The following is a 13,928-nucleotide window of genomic DNA, read 5'->3' as shown; positions in this document are numbered from 1 at the left end:
GAGGATGGGGGCAAACACTTTTTCACACCACTGTATGTTTAACATCAAATGTAATGCCTTATTTTAGCATGGATCCATATTTGCCAGACGGTCCGACAGCATACCTGTTTTACTCATCACTGGCCTGAACAGCGCAGTGACGCTTTGTTTGACAGAATTGGACAGACCTGCCAAAACAACACGGAAAGCCCAGGCCTTGCTGTATCTGGGTGTCCCCGCCTTTACGACCCTACAACAGACACTTACCATGATCAAAATATTTTGTTTATGTAGCGTTTGTGGTTCTTGTAATTAGGAAAAGGTCCCAACAATGGCTGAATGTCTAGCATATTAATCATGAGCGGCAAAACATGATGTGACATGACGTGTGTGTGTGTGTGGGACATTATTATCAGACTCAGTATAAATCCTTCAACATCATATGACTCGCAATGATCAGTTAAAAACGTTTTAGCACAACCAGAGTTACCATTTTCATTCTAAGCATTCACTTTCTTGCCTATGTTACCCAAATCCAACTCAGTTTATTGTTACCAAGGCAACACCCGCCTATTGTTTACCTTCCTATGTTACCCAAAATGCGACTCATTCCTTGTCACCAAGGCAACAGTTGCCTTTATGTTGCATCATAGAATTAGAATGCAGTGATGTCATTTATCAAAGTAACAAATTCTACCTTTACCAGGATCAAAAAGACTTCGGTTATCTGTCAGAAGGTTGATTGACAAGCGATCTCTCACTGAGTACTGAGAATCTCATCACGGTTTTACTGTGCTCGTGATTATCATCTTCAACACTGACAATACACCTGGCTTTGTATTTCTGTGCTAACCAGAAGTATGTTTCAGCGACAGCTTAAGAGCCCAAACACAAGTTGCAACCAAAACATCGTCCTTCCTCTGGAACCTTGGAGAACGACACCATGGCCCACCCCAGAACCGACAGTTAGTGGTAGCACCAGGATGAATGACGTGAGCCTACCACAATCTCCCAACAGCTTGAGACCTGCGTCACCAATTCACAAGCGCAAGAGACAGTTCAACCGTGGGATAATTTGGAGGAAGTATTTGTCGGAGGGAGGAGGAAAAAGCTGCAAGAAGAAATGTGATTACTTTTAGAAGAAGTGTGGAAACTCAGCGAAAGGGTCCAAATTACGGCATTGTTGAGCTTTGTATAAAGAACAAAAGCTTCAAATGAGGCGAGGACCTGCAGGCGTCAAACTCTGCAAACAAACGGTTAGAGATCGTCAAAAACCGCTTGAAAACTTTGATGAAGTGAAAGAAGAATATGAGTTTGTGAGACCAAGAGCACGAGGAGCTACAGAGTGATTCACTACCTGCAACGACCTCCAAACTGAGACAGTGTGGACACAATGTGTCTCATTAAAAACGGCAGACAGAGGCATGAGCCAGCAAACACCCCGCCCTGCAAAGCCAGCTCCTGGAGCGCAAGGAGAGGCATCGGCAACCTACACGAGTAAAAAGCCGAGAAAGAGGCGATAGCCAGCAGAATGAGGCTTGCGACATCAGATTAGGAGATGCACACAATACCAGAATGATAACAATTGGAGGAAGAGATAGAGGCATCAAGGCATTAAATGAACCATGAGCTGTGAAAACAATGCCTTGCTCCAGGAATTCCAGTCTCTCAAAAAAATCGGACAATTTAACTCTGGCGTGACTTTACAGGGAAACAATGGACCGCATGACGTTTTGAAGAAGACAACAGTAATTTGAATCAGCAAAATACATCGTAACCGACCAGCTCAGGATAAAAGACATTTAAGAACAGTTACTAGAACTGGAAGCTGAAAAGAAAGTTCTGCAGGCACAAAACCGAGCCCTGGTAAACCCATTCTAATGTTTTTAAAAAGCTTCTGAATGAAGAAGACTGGAAGCACAAATATGAAGTTCTGAAAAACAGACAGACGACTTGATGCTCCAGAACAACAAAGCCCTGAGGAATCCAAACACTTCAATGACAACCTCATATTGAATGCATTTAAGGTGAATTATAAATCACTGAGGCAGAGAAAATAGTTCTCACGAACCAGAAGAACACTCTGCAGAAAACTCCAGAATGGAGAAAAAGTTTTCTGAAGAGAAACTCTGGAGGAACGAAACACAGTTGAGTCAGAGAAAGCAAGCAGAGCCAGAAACAGCGCTCTGCAGCTTAAAGTTCAGGACTCGGCACACACTCCGAGGTGAAGCGTTGGGCCAACACATACAGTCCCTGAAGTGGAGAAAAACACCTTGAACCGGATGATAGGCCCTCAGAAAGAATACAGAAGATTAATAAAAAGGTGGAAAACAAAAGCTCTGGAGGGGAAGTGTACAGCGTGAGGTTGAAAGATGGGAAACACCCGCAGACAGCAGGCCCCTAAAAAGAAATCCAGCTCCCAGGATATACTGTGGGGTCATATTTTGGTAGCATGGAGTCCCCTGTACCCCTATGCTGGCGAATATTCCTAAAACTTATTAAATCCGCAGTGATTGCATGGATTTACTCCAAGTCCCCCAACGTCAAACACTTTCTCAGTTTGGCTAATATTCCATGCAGGAGGCATAGGTTTACTCCAAGTCCCCTGGTTCCCTCCCACACCAAACTTTCCTAATGTTAGAAGTTCATCAATTCCTCAGTGACTGCTTTGTTTACACCTGTTTTTGTATCTATTTTATTATAAAAATTAAAATTTCATTGAAGTCTGTTTTGATGTGTCTCTCCTTATGTACTGTCAGAGGCGACGAACAGCTCAGAACACACTTACTCATGTTTTAATCCTTTCATACTTGTGTGACGTTTCTGTTAAGGATGTGAAGCCCCGCTGTTAAAATGTAAGTTGTTAGAGAATACATATTAAAAAAGGTCTAATTGCATTATGGTTATGGGGGTTAAACAGTCTAAAGAACCATAAAGAACGTCAAAAAAATAAATAATATAAAACCACACTAAAGGCGTTTTCCCCTCAAAGGGTAGACGTCTACTGTACTTAGCACTAACATATTCCGCTATATTCAAGTTTTTACAGAGGGGTTTGTTCTGTCATCTAAAGCTGATTGAATAACATTATTCCTAAAAACATGGCCTGTGTTTGTATTTCTGATTTCTGGGGTGATAAAAAGAGATCCAAAATTACCTACAAACCTTTGATATGTGTGCACACAATGAAACAAGAACAGAACCGGGCTTCATACCAATGTTTACGTGTGCTGTCTAGAAATGTCTTCAAGTTAGCAAATATTAATTAGATATGCTCTCATATTACAGACTAATCTCCGTAGCAAACCTGCTGCCGCTAAATTTGGAGCGGGGCCGGCAGCAAGCGGAGTCTTGTGATCAGAGCAGATAAAGTAACGTCTCTCACAAAAAGTGTAGAATTTAATAATTAGCTTATTTGACCACTAAAACCAGAACACGGGACCTTCTTCGGGTTTTTACTTCTTGCTCCCCCCCAGCATATCGAACAATAACAAGGCGGACATCTTGTACTTTGTAGCTTTTTCTGGCTACCATTCGAGTCAGTCCAACCAAGTACTGGGGTCGCCGTTGTTAAAGGTTATCTTGTTGGTACCATATTATTTCTTTCTTACCACCTTTTGCTTAGAAAACACTTCAGTTCGGACCCTATTACAAAGTCCTCCATTCTTTCGGAAAGTACATCTAAATGCAGTTTCCATTATCAACCTCATTGTGGTTTACTGCTTCACTAAACATCAAATCAAAAAAGAGGCCCTTATGTCTCTACAGAGCAAGCAGACTGTCAGAACAGTGTTGAAAACACATCTGATGGTGGGGTTTTTGGCCTCGATGTGAACTACGCAAACAGTTTTGGAAGGTGAGGTGATGAACAATCAGATCTGACGATGATGTGCGGATGTAGGACAAGTGGTGAATCTGGTACATGTGCGTTACGTTCTTCAGTCCGTCAGAAGCTGAGGAGGAAAGCCGGACCAGTGAAGACCATGAACGATGAGGCTTTTACTTTGTGAATGTTCTCCTGTTTCGGCATTTGTGTAGTACTCCGAAACCACCTGTGTAATCTTTTCATGAGCGTATACAGACATACAGACGACGACCAGACTTAAATTCCTCTGTATATTGCAGGTGCAGCAGAATTTCTCAGTGTTCCTTCAACACGTGAACTTGAAACCCGGCTACTATGATGCCACGTAAAGAGTAGCCTGACAAAAAGAGTTGTGTACAAATTCACCAGGGATGGGACTGCAGCTTGTGGTAGCATTCGATAATTTCTATAAGCGGAGTATATTTCCTTGAGGATCTCAGCGCCGTTATTCAGTGAAATTTTGACAAAATCATAGCCACTCCACTTCAGCAACACATGGCAAGAGTGTGGAACTACTCTGTGGAGTCAAGGACTTAAACGAGATTCAATTTGGGGATCGGGAACTTTTGACGCTGGAAGTATTCACTCTCTCTCTAACAGCACCCGATTCAGCATGTGAAATAAAGCCTAATGCATAGTTTTCTAATTCCTTCCCAGATGGCAACCCGATCAGAGGACTCTACGTCCAGCAGCGGAGTGCTGGACCCGTTCAGCCAGGGACTCTTGAACTCACTGTTCTGTTACACAGCCGCTTGCAGCCGAACCACATTGAGTTACGTGGCTCAAAATCTCTCATCCTCGCACCACAATTACTACTCGGAATATAGAGCTGCGAGGGAACCGGAGTGAGAGACTCTGTGTGTACAACTTCTCCTGAGGAAACCTCAGCTCTGATGATGTCTGAACCCTTCTACTGTGTCCCTGACGTCATGTGGACAACGCTGGTTTTGAAACGGGAACAGGCAGAGTTCACAGTAAGAAAGGAACTGTCACATACATGTAGATTTAAGTCCAAAGTACTTCCAATTTCTGCAAATTGCTGCAAAACACAAACAGCTAGGTTGACTCAACTGCTGATTATCCGTAAGTCGATTCACAACAATAATTAGCAACATTTTTGATAATCAATTCATCAGGTCATTTTCAAACAAAAACAAAAAAACATTCTGACACTATTTCCTACTTCAATTCACCAAATGATTATCCAGAAATAATCACAGATTAATCAAGATGAAAAGTGGTTTTATGGTAGGTTAGGTTTGGGAAAAATTGGGTTAAGAAAAATAACTTAATTTAACGTGTAATTTATGCAATTAGCCATCAATTTTTGTAAAATGGCCAGGGTAGGCACACAAAAACCAGTTAAAATCAAATATTTGAGATTGCTAAAAAGAAAAGAAAAAAAAGTCTCTTGTTGCAGAATGCAATTGTTTTTTGGAATACAATGCTCTGTTGACATGAGGTACAGTATCCTCAATAACCAAAACTTTAGGGATTATAACCAGAGGGGAATGTTTTCTGCGTGCACTTTGGGTGTAACTGACCTTTATATATTGAACCACTGCGGATAACAGTACGTGCCTATAGACATTGGAATGACGAATGTAAAATGTGTTAGAATGTAACTCCGTGTCTTTTTTTATATATTTTATAATGGAGAATTTGCCCTGCTGTTTAAGCCTTTTAAGTTAAGCCTTTATTTAGTTTACCCTTTATTTTCTTCTGCGAAAGCGCTGTGACACCAAACATCTGAACGAGTCCAACGTGATTGCTTTTGATGCTGTCAAACATCATTCTGGGATTGTGACACTCACTCCTTATCTGGAAACTTTGCCAGACTCAGAGGAAAGATTCACCGGTATTCAAACCGTAAGATCAGCTGATCTCTGCAGCAGAATCACAAGCACGTTGATACATGTATCCTGCATCCAGTACTGAACTGACTTCTTTGTTTCTTCAGAGGCAACAGATGGATCTCTGAACAATCAGTTAATTTGTCAGCGTGTGTAACCTTTTTTTGATCAGGCTTTCTCCCTCCCAAGCGCTGGTAGTGGCCCTCGGATTCAGATATAAAGCACAGGCCTGCATAGGGAGGCCCGTTCATTGCCTTGAGAGTTACCATGGCCATGAAGCCTCATCAAGTCCAAAATTACCCAGATGATGCCCGTACTTTCCTAACTGAGCGCACCACGGAGCAGGCCTCTAAAGACCTCCGCCAGCCGAGTCAGCACTTTACTATTTGACTGGGATGAATCATTTAATTATGCGGTCTCATAGACTTCCAAATGCATCAAACCAAATGCGATAGAATTAATAATCAACATCGATCCGAGTCATTTGTTGGGGTTGTGACACTCAAAAACAATTTGATCCTCTGGTTTTACAAATGGGTCTGTCGCCATTTCAAGTCAAGGGAAAAGTATTTTTTGTGCCTTGTGACAGACCAGAGTTCATGCCACCGTTGTCCACTGTTTTCAATTGCTTCAAAGCGTCCTGGGGGGCCTCAGGCATAGCACCGAGTGCATGTGAGTAAGGGTTCATGTCCCATTGTTTGTCTTGTAGTTCATCTTAACCGAACATGTTTTAACCCCACCAGACTTTATTACCCTCACCAAGTGGCTTTACCCTGCACGCAACAATGGACGCCAAGGGTCCAGAACAGAGCGGTTGGCAAACAGTTCCTGTCCAACGCATGAAAAATATGCCAAAGGGGTTCTCAGAAAATTAAAAAGTAATGCACAGCGAGGTTGGGATCGAGAATGTCTGGTTTGATTAAAGCACCACGTCTATTATCATGGCCATACTCAATTGTTTTTCTTTTTTTTTTTTTCACAGACTACTGATACAGTAACCTATGCACCTGGTGTGTTTGGCCCCTAGACGCTTCCCCCCACAAGCTAGAGGTGAATACTGTGAAGACTCCGTAGTGTATTCAACCTCAGATACTGTCAACAGAACGACAGTTGCAAACTGTCACGCTAGTTAATAGATTAAACTTTTGCGTACCGTCTCCAAAACTACCTATTTAAGAATGCGCTCAGTGCCTAACTCCAAGTCTCCCAGTTGCGGCAAACCGATTCAAGACACCCCTGTTCGCCAGCAGCCATCTTGTTTTGTGTCAAGTAGCAGGAATTCACGCGGAACCGTCTCAACTCTGCTGTTGTTATGTTAAGCCCGCCCCCAACTATACACATGGTGATTCCATTTGCTGCCGCTAAGAGTGCTACACTTGTAGGCTAACAAAGGAGTAGAATCCTGAAGTAACTGACCCCTAATTCCGACGCTTTATAGTAAACAAGTAATCATATGGTTGTTGTGGTGCCTTGCTGTGTTAATGTGGACATTCGCCTCTGTCCATGTGGAAATACGTACCAAAATAAATGAAAGGCATTTTCCAGAGAGTTGCATTTGTCTTCCGGTTAAGAGAGACACCAGACTAGTTAACTGTCAAAATAATAAGCTGACGAGGATGGCAGCTCACCTTCCTGTCCTTATGTTCTTTCTACAGCTTTATATGCACCGACTTACCAGGCTGGATTTACGGCACTAATTTTTCCTAACACCCGACCAGTTTGTGAAACGTCGCTCTCTCCTGTAGCCATTCTCCTTGCTCACGCTCCTGGCGGGCACCTGAGGTAACCGGTAACGTTGTTACTCATAATGTAAAAAATCAATATGACTTTAGAGCACATTGAGTCAGAGCAGATGTACTGCAGGGGCTCAATTTATTTTATTTGGGGGTGCGCTAGCAAGCCATTTGTGCGCATATTCCCGAAACCCTAATGTACGTAAAGTTTCACCAAAATTGATGCACCGTCAGTTTGGTGAATTTTTCAGAATGTTAAGCCCCTCAAAGTCTAAGCAGATGAATTGCATGCTTTTGGTGGGTTGCACTATATGATTGTAATGTAAGCAAGTGGCCCCTTCAATGTATATAAGCGTAGTGATGATAGAGGGAATACATGATTATGCCATCCCACCCCTGCACTTTGCTCTATGCACTACAGTCTACAAATGCCATTGTGTATGTATGGAGATGCACGATGGACACATGTACATAAAGTGTTACCTTGGTCCAGCTTTGTTCTTGTTTTATGTACGTCAAAGCAGTGAAAACACTACCTTGTCATTTCCTTGTATGTTTACATAAACTCATTCCATACATCTGATTCTGACTGTGACAGCTTTTTGTTTTAATTATAGTGCTTCACGATTAGTGTCAAAGTGACAAAAGTAAATAGTTACTATTTGTGCCAGCACCAGAATAAAGAAGTAATAAGTTGCAACGTCACATTGCTTGACATTACTTTGGAGTTGCGAGCCTTTCATTCACCCACTGGAACCTTCACAAGAAGACCAAAGAGAAAGAGCAAAGTACAGAAGGCAAAAAGAAAAAAAAAACTTCAGGTTGTGTCAAAACAGCAGTCTGGCTTTAGTGTGTGCCAAAAAAACATAACACAGCATTGCAGGCACAGGTAGAGCATGCTCAGAATCCCCTCTGGTCTATTTATACCCCTTCTAACCAGAAATGTAAGGAGGGTGACCTTTAAGTAGCCACCGCTCTGCATCTCGACTGTGGTTCTGACTCCTGTGGTGATCATGTGTGTGACCTATTGAGATCAGATTTCCGCTGCTGGAAACTTCAGTCCTATACTTGAACACAGAGACCGGCCTGTGGCCAGCGGCCACAGCAGAGGGGCTCAACAGAAGCCGAGAGCTAACGAGAATTCAGCTGGTGTGAAATGCAGTCATGCATTCATAAGAGGTGTAAATGGTGCAAGAATGCAAAAGGATATAAATAGCAGAGTTACTCCCCTGAGAGTGAAGCTTTCTTTAATGCTTCCCTGCAGAGTTCACACCCAAAAAAAAGATACATACCGTATGTGTATGCGTACGACGTTGACTCACTGTCTGCACATCATGGTTACTTCAATCACCAGGAAACCTTGCAAACAATTGGGATGAACATTATGCACCGTTATGTACATGTTTATTTCATCTTACTCCATTTATTTCTCTGGGTTATTCTTTGTGTCGTTTTGTTTACATTGTCAACTAGTGGCTGCCAATCCAACAGTGACCCTTTTCTGTCAGGTTGGGCGGTGTTGATTGGATCTCAAACGGGTCGGGTGAGTGCAGGTGTTAAGAACTCGGACCCGCGCACACTAATAGGATTTATTTATGTGACACACTTTCACGTGTCAAACCCTGCATTTAAACATCGATTGTCATTTCTAGTGTAAATGACCGTTATAGGCCTTTCATTTTAGCTAAAAACAGTCTCTTCCAACACCTTACTTACTTTCTTCTTTGTGTTGGCACCATGGAAAACACAGTTGTGGATCAGAAAGTCAGAGGAATAACATTAAAATCAGGGTAAATCTCTGAAAACTTGAAAATTGTTCCCTCCACATGTTGTTGCCTTGTTTATGTGGCAAGTAGTTACCATCACAGATAAGCAGTTACAACTTAGTATTTTGCCCACATGCAGTAAATAGGTCACAATATCTTTAATGCTAGCAAACATAGGCTCATGTGACGGAACACCTAGGAGATTTAATGTTTCATTGACAGGTCAGTTCAACGCATCATGGTGTGTACTGTTTGTTGGGATAGAACACGTGCCAATGTGGGGGCCATGAGTGTGTTCACTTTTTCCAAATCTGATTGCCAATCAGACGCAGCCTTCTCGTGAAGAGTGGAGAATGTACAGAGTTCAATCTTCCGCACAGCATTTCAAGCACGATGACACCTCCGAACTTTGCTGGTATTCACATGTCTGTTTGTGGCGAATCTGGTAAGTTTTTTTCTATTGTCGTGGTTTACTTTAAACTAAAGCATGTCCATGCATCTGCAATACAGATCACAGCAACATACCAGTATTAAATTTCAAATGAAATTGTGTATTGCTTGTCTCATTTTTCTCCTCGCTCACATGACAACCTCTAAAACAGTTCATTTACGTTTTCAGTCAGCTAAGGTTGGGGAACGGGTGACTTTGACTTGTGTCTGTGACAGGATAGCAATATCGATGTTTTAATGGTATAAGCAAACTCTGGGACAGAAACCAAGCTGATGTCTTCGTGTCTATAGCATAGTGTTTACGGAACCTTTCAAGATGAATCAACACCACTCACGGTTCTCCCAGGGAAAAATAATAGATACTTTTTCTTGAAATTTTAGATCTGCAAATTTCAGACTCACAAGTTACTACTGCGTAGGGAGCACCTTATATGACTTTGAATTTTTGAGGCACTACAGTCGTGTAGAAGTTCAGGTTGGAAGGTCCAGCTACGGTCCACAGTCAGTCTGAGAGCACCGCCAGGAGGCTCTGTGACTCTCAACTGTACAGTACACACCGAGACCTTTGATGGAGAACCGTGTTTACTGGTTCAAGAAGTCAGAGAATCTCAGCCAGGACTCATTTCACCCACGGAGACAGGACTGATCAGTGTGAAGGAAACCCAACACACAAAACCACACACCGGTCTACAACCTCCGATGAAGAGTCTGAATCTTTCTCCAGCTGGGACTCTACTACGTCTGTAGCCTCATGTGGACACATTCTGTTTGGAAACGGGACAAAGCTGGACTTGGAGGTGTAAGTACTTTGCCAAGGTTTCTCATTTGAGAATTGCAATGAAAACTCCTGGTTTGTATTTTTCTTCTTTCTTACTAATACAGTAGAATTACTTCTCCCTATTGTTTATACCAATGTCTTTATGACCATAAGTGATTCCTTAGCGCACTTACAGTGGGAGACAGGGACAAATCTACGTCCTGTTTTGTGCACATATCCAAAGTTTAGCCCAAGCCATCACAAAGTCTTCAGCTTGGAGATAGCCCGATCTTTGTCCTGGCATTGCTGTATGATATTGCTGTGTTTTGCATCCAACATGCCTACAGTCTCTAGCAAGTATGGCTTTGCAGCTCAGCATGGAAATAATTTCCTTGGAAACCCAAAGGGGATTTTTTTACTAAAAACAATAATATTGAAGATACACCATGGATTTGTCCTGAAGATGGATTCTTCACTGGACTAATAGTCCCTTTTTTCTTTCAATCGGCATGTTGCAGTCAGTATTCTATTTGGAACACCTTTTTTGTCTAAGTCACACTGCTGTGCTTTCGGTCCCTAGTCATTACCAATCAAAATGACGGAGAGATCTCTTTGTGGCTAGCACACTAGGAGGGAAAGAACCAGTACATTGTACACATCGCAGGCGCATTGTTTTTGAAGTAACTTGAAAAAATGCAAACTTTTCTTATAGAAACATCAAAGCTCTTTAATATCTCCTGCTGTCCGTCTCTCCACAGATAAGGAGACTCTCCTTTCTGGAGTTTATTTCTTGAGTGCAGCTTAGCATTCACCACGTTCCTGAGGGTTTACTGGCTTTCTTAGTGTACCAGGGTAAACAAAGAAGCTGCAAGGTACAGGTAACTGTACTCTTTGAATATGACTGCAAGTATTAGTTATATTTCATTTAATAATAGCTTTCATTTTGTGTGTCACAAACAGATGTAAGTAACATTTTCAGCAACTTCTACTCCGAATATCGGTAATATTTTTCTATCCATCCATGACACCTGCTGTTTAACACAGTTTTTCGGGCCGTATCTTAATAATATTGATGAACCATTTTATATTTCGTTACCAGTTATGCCAAGACGCAGACAACCTTCTGACGCTGCTTTAGGGATGACATGGGCAACAGATCAAGAAGCAGAGGACAGCACATACTGAATGTGTTACTCGATTGTAAGCAGTAGAGCTGGACACGGTGTACGTGTGCCTGTACTTTGTTTCTGTAGAAGACATTTCACCAAAGGGTCATTTGAATTTTCCAAACAAGCTTATGATCCAGCAAATTCAATAAATACAACGTTGACTTGCACTGAACTAAGCTCTTCCCTGAAAAAAATAAAAAGAAAGACTTTCTTCGAGCCAGAGAGATTCACTGATTTCACTGTCAACCACTTGTTGCAGAACACACTCCACCTCTGCGCGCGTTGTTTTGCTACTGAGTGTCCACGACTGTAAACAGCCTTGCATCTTTGACATCACATGTCCAGTGCATACGAGAGGCCAAATTACCACAGCACATTCTTTGTAGGTTGTTGGTGTTTTTGTACATCTGCCCCACAAACCCCGAACTAGAAGCTTCGCAGGTAACAGTAAGAGAGATGTCAGGCGTGTTCGGTTTTCAGGCAGGAGTCTTTACATCGAACGCTCAGTTCACACATACAAATAGACTGATGTGTTTGCTCCAATGCAGTGCCCCAGCCGATGCTTGGGCTCCTGCTTCACTGTTTCCAGCGTTCTCCAGAGCCTGTACCCTGAAATAATCACACAAGGCCCTCGTAGCATGTAATATGCACTCAACTACTACCATGGTATTACCAGAAGTACAAGATTATCCGATCTCTCCTTATGCAAAACGTACTAATACCCACACTATAAAAAATCTTGTTACAACTACAAGTCCTGCATTGCAAATGTTACTTGAGTAAAAGTATCATCAGTATCATCGGAAATGCACTTAAATAGTAAAGTACACAATGCAGAACACATCCTCTAGTTTTTAGAAACTGGAAACACCAAACAGTCGTGTTTAATCAGCTAATTATTTGGACTGGATTGCAGGCCGTTATTGTTGGGGGAGATTGTATAAACTCTATGGTGTTTTGTGTGCAAAATCGTAATTAGTGAGTAAAGTAACAGTAGCTAAAATGTCAGGTAATGTAGTGTGAGTCAGAGTACATAATACTGTGAATGTAGCAGAATAACGTAGATAGGGGCGGAAAGGAAAAGCCTCAATCATTTTGTTCTTGAGTACAGTATTTGAGTCAATATACTTCTACTTACTACTACCTGAATTACTTTTCAGAAGAGAAAATTGTACTACTACCTTTACCTGTTAGGGTTACGATGCAAAACTCACAAGGCTCGTGCTCGTTTATCGAAGCCAAGAAAGTTCGTATATTCAATGTGCTATACCAGCAGTCACAAACTACAGGTCAAGAATTGAGTGTTCCAAATAGGCAGTAATCACTGGTAGCCCGCCACGGAAGACATGCCTGATTGAAGTCCTGAAGCTTTAATATTATATTCATCTTTATTTTACTCATTCAGCGTACCCTGTTACATCCTGCTACGTCCTGCTGTGCCCTGCTTGCCATGAACTACTATTCCTAGTCACTCTTCCATTACTTTATTGTGACTATTATGCCACTATTCACACACCCCCACCGCCCCGTCCGACACCGCCTCCCAAGAGCCTGGGTCTGTCCGAGGTTTCTTCCCACTGTCGCACTAAATGATTGCTCTGGGGGGATTACTAGAATTGTTGGGTCCTTGTACAGATAGAGTGTGGTCTAGACTACTTTATCGTAAAGTGTCTTGAGATAACTCTATGAATTGATATAAATAAATTGAATTGAAATTGTGCTGTCTTTTTTCTTCATATTTGTTATATCAATGCTGTCCAAATACTCCAAATTCCAAACAGTTCCCTTGGTTACCACAATATACCCGGTAGTATAAAGTTATTGAATGAATTGTAGAGGAGAAGAGAGAAACAGACAGACACCTTGCTTTCAAGACAGTTCCATAGCGCTATACTAAACAATTTATGCAATATAAATACCTTATAATGTTAGAACACAAGCCCTGCTTTATAATGTGACTGTTTTCTCCTACCCCAACATAAACCATAACAACGAGGGTATAATAAAGGGCATTGCAAATTACCAGAAGAGCAGTAAATATGAGAAGCCAAAAAGTTGCAAGAGATGGACTTATCTTGACTTAGGAGGTCCAACAGAATCAAGAAGAAGTCCACAAGCACAGCGGAAGTTCATCCATTCCAAACCCGCTTTAAAGAATCAGCACAGTTACAGCATCACATTGTTCTTGGAATTCTGGTAAATCCAGAATTTAAATATCTGCACTCCATTATAATGTCATTGGTTCTTTGATAATGTAATATCAAAACTGGATTCAACGTTTAGTCATTTCATTCTTTGCCACTCTAATTCTTCCGTCTGTTCTCCTCCATGTTCCCCCAGCTCACATGTGTGTCTC

General features: G+C 41.8%; 1 pseudogene; it reads left to right on the top strand.

The window, feature by feature from the left end:
* Window positions 1-5,964: 5,964 nt before the first annotated feature.
* Window positions 5,965-13,928, top strand: part of LOC116669480 (uncharacterized) — a 19,139-nt pseudogene continuing 11,175 nt past the window's right edge.

The sequence above is a fragment of the Etheostoma spectabile genome, chromosome 19 (genome assembly GCF_008692095.1).
Source record: "Etheostoma spectabile isolate EspeVRDwgs_2016 chromosome 19, UIUC_Espe_1.0, whole genome shotgun sequence".
Classification (NCBI taxonomy): Eukaryota; Metazoa; Chordata; class Actinopteri; order Perciformes; family Percidae; genus Etheostoma; species Etheostoma spectabile.
This window is presented reverse-complemented; position numbering and strand designations above follow the sequence as displayed.